The sequence below is a fragment of the Triticum dicoccoides genome, chromosome 1B (genome assembly GCF_002162155.2).
Source record: "Triticum dicoccoides isolate Atlit2015 ecotype Zavitan chromosome 1B, WEW_v2.0, whole genome shotgun sequence".
Taxonomy (NCBI): domain Eukaryota; kingdom Viridiplantae; phylum Streptophyta; class Magnoliopsida; order Poales; family Poaceae; genus Triticum; species Triticum dicoccoides.
The window spans coordinates 348,215,328-348,221,327 of record NC_041381.1 but is presented as its reverse complement, the minus strand read 5'-3'; positions in this window follow the sequence as shown (position 1 = coordinate 348,221,327).

Genomic DNA, 6,000 nt, shown 5'->3' with positions numbered 1-6,000 from the left:
GAGCATGTGCATGTAGTTCAAATTTGAATTATGCACATAAAATTCCCAGAAACCCAGTTAATGTATAAAAAAGGCCAAACGAACCCCGAAAAATTCCAAGATTAAACACAACACTCCTGTTGTTCTATGTTGACACTAGAAATTTTTTTAAAGCAATAAGAGGCAACGGATATCGTTTCGTCCCCAAAGGTGGCACGTTCCGTACCGAAAGCTCTGGTTTATGACAAGCTTATACCCAAACCTGCCCCAAATAGGACAAAAAATTTACCAGGACATGTTGATGCCGCTCCATGATAGCATGCCAACACTACAAAAAAAATACACTTCTATGATGATACGTGTTTGTCATAGTAGGTCACGCTTTCTGTCATGCATGTACATCCATGATGATTTTATGACAGAACATACCTGTGCTGTCGTAGAAGTGTTCCATGAAATTACCAAAATTATCATCACGGAAGTGTCCACTTCCATGACGATAAATCGCGCGTCACAGAAGTTCTTTCGTCAAGGGTGACCGACACGTGGCATCCACCGTAATGGAACGCTGTTAAGCTATCGGGTCCGGTTTTGGATCCGATAACCTATTAACAGCCGGGACCAATGAGAAATTTCCACGTGTAAAATTCTGATTGGCCGGAGGGAACACCTGTCAGCTCGTCAGTGGGCCAGATGTCGCCCGTCCATTGGAGGAGACATGCCTATGATACGTTGACATATGGCTGGGCCCAACAGAGGCCCACATAGGTTAAAAAGGCCGGCCCAGTCAAAGTCCCGTAGTACTTACTCAGGTACTAGTGGGCCAGCCCAATAACGGCCTGCTTAATAAAGGCCCATTTACGGCCCGAAGCCAGATCTGGCCCGTTAATTATTTGCCGAATATTTGGGCCCATTTACGGCCCAAAGCTAGATCTGGCCCGTTAATTGTTCGCCGAATATTTGGGCCCAATTATAGCCAGTGACTTTTGACCTGCTAGAGGCCCGATGTAGACATGGGCCCATTTCAGCCTGGTGTGACTTTCGGCCTGGGAATGGCCCGTGCTGCCCATGGGCCATATATGGTCTGACGGGACATTGGGCCCACTAATGGCTCGTGATAAAGGTGGCAACTGTTAAGCCCAACGTGACTTTGGGCCTATTAAAGGCCTGTCGCATAATTCAGCCCGTTGATGCCTATACTAAGCTTTCGGCCTCTTAAAGGCCCATGATATCAGTGGGCCAACTAAGGCCCGAGATATGTTTCGGCGTCGTAACGGCCCATGAGATAACTGGGCCCAAAAAGGCCAGGGTCTACATTTGAGCCTGCTGAAGGCCCGTCGATGACTAGTGAAAATTGAGGCCCAACATGCATTTTGGCCTGCTAAAGGCCCATGGTTTCATCTCGGCCGTAACAGGCCAGTACAATATTCTTCTTGTTAATGGCCTAATGCTACCTGGGCCAAACTAAGCGCTAGGTCCACAAAAGGCCCAACTTAAATATAGGCCGATGTAAGTTGTGGGCCTGGCGTAAAGTGTGAAGGCCCCAATCATTCGGGCCCAAGAATGATGCAGGCCGGCCCAATTGTGGCCCGCTAAAAACCAGGCCCGTTAGAGTCGAATGTTTTGGCCCGGTCGACTACATCTGATTTTTTTCCAAATAGCAAATGATGGCAGTAACTAGTAGGAATTAAGAACAAACCTACTCTATAGAATAAAGAAATTACGGCATAGTAACTAAGAATAAACCTACACTATACAATAAAGGATTTATGGTATATTACATCCACTGGTCATCGAAGTTCGCCACCAGTGATCATAAAGCGCAACGAAGAAGCAGATTACAAAAACTGGGTACCATTGCAGCGTAACAAAATAATACTGAACCGAGACCACTTCCAAGACAGTTCAAGAAAGGTTAGCCTTGCGGAGGAACTACTGCGCAAGCTGCTGAGCAAGGCTGTGAGACCGGCCTAGCATGTCGGTCATAGCTTCCAGGTGTAGCTGTTTAGCGATGAGGTTCTCATTGGTGTTCTCCGCAATCTTTCTTAGAGATAGGACTTCAAGTCGAAGTTGAGTTGCAGAATGCCTTTCTGCTAGAACTTAGGACTAAAGAAGTCGAATTGATTCAGATAACGAATTCTGTGAGCTTGTCTGACTGCTAGTTTCAAGTAACTTGAACACTGCATCAAGACAAGACTTTGGGGTTGTTTCCCTATCTTCAAGATGTTTTGCCTTCTTTGCTGCGATATATGTTGGGTTTGTCTCACAGCCTTCAACAGACTTGTGCATGCCATCAGGCATATCACCCTGAAACAAAGCAGAGAGATGACAGGTTTTGCATGTGTATAAACAAAGATGATAACTGTGTTGTCAATTCCATCCATTTTCAAATTAGAAAATAAAGAGTACGTTCAAAATATCAATAGCATAATTTGGCATTGTTCATAATGCGGGGAGCTTCACCACACTACTGGATTACCATGTCAACATAACAAGCATAGATGAAGGGTAAAGAAAATCATTGTACCTATTTTGGTTAATGTGTATGGCTTGTTGTTCATATCATCAACCACATCACTAAGATAAAACAGGAGATAACAAGGTGCAAACATGGGCTGGTTCACAACACACTGGATTATAGATCCACAAAGACAAGCATACATATAGGGAGTATTGAGTAATGTGCATGGTATGAATAAGGAATTTGGTTTTACAAGTAAAACTTAGAACTTACAGTTCTTTCAAACATGCATTTGGTAGAAACAGCAAACTAAACAACAGTAAACGATAGGGAGTATGAGCAAATTAAACAGCAGTTGAGGATAAAGGCTTTAGAAGGACTGACTTACATTAATAGTTAACATCGGCTTTATAATGCCCTTCTTCATGTCAAGGGAAGGATAACTCAAGAATTTCAGCACAGAATCTTCTTCATAAGCATTGCCCGTACTCTACATTTTATAGAGAGTAATTATAGATATGATAATACTAGAAGGGATAGAGGATAATGAAGATAATATGCAGATTGATGCTACATAATCAACTACCAATCCCTGGAAGTACAAGCATTACAAGACAAAATGTACTAACAAGAGCAATGGGCTACACTTCTGCACTGGCATTGTCTGTGTATTCTACTTGTTGGTAAGATTAAATATGGATCTGATCTTTTTTAGTAAATGGTGGGCGAGGGAGATAAGATGCAGAATGCTACACAATGAACCAACCCCTCTTCCCATAATACAAGAGTGTTTTGAACATTGTGTACTGTACAAAACGTTCTTATATTATTGGACGGATGGAGTAGCTGTTAATGTAAGTACAGTGATAGACAGCGTTCAGTCCTTACAAGAGGACTGGAGAGCTAAACCTCTTCGAAAGCATTGGGTTGATTCTAAATTTATGTAAGAGTCCATACAGATCTTATAATGTCCACCAAATGGACGACAACGAGGCTAACATGTGCAGTGATGCTACATAATCAAACAACTATGAAAGTAAGTATAGTCATACAGGGCAAGAGGTACTCACAAGAGCAATGTAGTGTGCAGTATAGTTGCGAGATTCTGTGGTCCCTTGAGAATGAATGTTCTTCTGCTAACAGTTTTCATACAAGTGAGACGTTAAGGCAAATGCAGAAATGTAGTTCAAATTGTGATGTGATGTCATAGACAGTACCTTACGCTGCAGCCGAGACCAATGTGTAACAAGATTATTCCAGTCACCGTCGGATAAATGTAGCACTAGAGACTTTACAGAAACTTCATTTAGAGGCTTGCCATCGAAGTGCGCTTGTCTCAGGTAGGAACGATACTTCATCAACGAGTGCTTGAAAAGAGCAACCAACCCTTGCTCGTCTTCACAATCCAGTTTGCTCCTCACCTATTTAAAAGAATGAAATCTTGTGTCTTCTGTCAACAGAAACATATGCAGTAATGACCATGAATAACATTAGTACATTACTTACGCGTAAGTTGCGGAGGAAGACTGGAAATTGTTCTGTGTCTGCGGTATAATCTTTCCATGAAGGAAAGATGCGCACAAAGTTCCTGACAACAATATAAGTTTCGTCTTCTAAACTAGGAAGAAATGGAACAAGGGTCCTATTTGCTGCAATTGGGGCTCTCTCTAGTTCGAAAAGGGATTTGGCAACTGGATTTGGTGTACTCTTTGCTGGAATGGGGGTTTTGCATCATAGAGTTGGTGCTATGTCAACTGGCATAATCATACTATTTGCTGCAGTTGGGGTCTGCTGAGTTGGGGCATCAGAAATGACCAGTGTAGTAGGGCTAGATTCTGCTAGAGTTGGGGTGTTTTGTGGGCCAGGTGATATTGCAACTACACCTAATGGGCTATTTGATTTATCAGGTGCCACTACCTTTTCCAAATACTTTGCTTGTGCTCCTCTAGGCTCAGCAATCACCCTCTTCCTTTTGAACGTCTGATACACAAGAACAACATTTGAATGGATAAATATGGTATGATGACAGATGGAATATGTACCGAAATTGGATAGGCAGGGCGTATTCACATACACGATGTGTAAACTAAGCTAATGGCAGTTTAACAAAGTAGAAGCAATGCAAAGCATCAGTTGCAAGATATGTGCGACCAATATAACCTTGGAAAGTTAGAGCAAGCACCTTGATGGGTGAATAAGATATGGCATCTTCCTCTGACTCCTCCACTAGGGAGCTACATTGACTTAGGTCTCCCTCTAGCTCAGAATCACTGTTAGGATCATATTCTGAGCATGAATTTGTAGGTGGAGAGTGTTTGCATTGCATTGCATCTAGACTAGATTGCAGTCCCTTAATGCCAAGTTTGACAGCCATGGTAATGTTCTGTTTTATTCTTTTCATGCGCGCAAGCTCATAATTATTATGATGTTGTTCAGAATATGAGATTCATGAAAACATAAAAGTAGTCAGATTATCTATGGAATGCATTGCGGATTCAACTTGAAGAGTGTCTACCTATAAACCCCTGCATATGCAAAGTTCACCCCCCCAACTGTGCTGACCAGACCACACACAGAAATACAAACCCCTTATGTCTCTATAACAGATAGACACACATTTCAAAACTAAAGTAGGAACATTAGAATCATATGAAATTCGTATTTGAACAAATAAACTAAGGAATTATGAGTGGCATAATGTTTAGCTTCAAGGGTGGAGTGTTGGTAGTGCGACACAAAGCAAGTAGGCAGATTGTATTCCATGTAAAAGATCGAAGTCTATGTATAGGCTGGAAATGACACTTCCTTTCTATACAATGCAGTGTTCGTTGCCCACACATGATGGAAGAGATCACATAGAGAAATACTATTTACTCATGTCTACGGTTCCAGTATTTAGAAACAGGGTGGTCCACCCTAAAAGAATATTGACAACAAATATGACAAGGCAAGCATAGATGTAGTGAATCAATCATTTACTTGTGAGCTTACTAGGACAAGTATGCAGAATCGTAACTGCAGTAAGAGACCGTCCAAAATCTGAATCAAGAAGTTTGTCTAGCACTTATTGTTTGCAACTAATCGACGTGAATAATTGGATATTATATTGAATGAGTAAGAAAGACAAGTAAAATTGTCAACAAACCTGGCTTGCAGTAGTAATCTGGGTCATTGTCACTACGACCAACAATCCAAAATGACTAGTGTCTGTTCCGAGGGCTGGAATTTTGAAAACCCTATGAACATTATAGGTACTAAAGATTACCGAAATATATCTAAACCATTAAGTGTAGGTAGCACTGAGCACACAACAAACCCTAATGACAGTCCTGCCTAATGAGTAATGAATCAATTAGAAAATGGGTGATGAGGAGTGGCTGCTGAGTGTTGAGGACATATCTCAGGATAAATCGGGTTGGTTAGTGGGTGATGCACGCCTAAGCCCTGAACGGACTGGGAAGGTAGGCACGGCGGCGCGCCCGGGCAGCGGTGACGTTGTTGGGCGAGCGGCTCCTGACCTCCTGTTAGTCCGGCGTCTCCTCCTAGAGTCATGCCGTCTG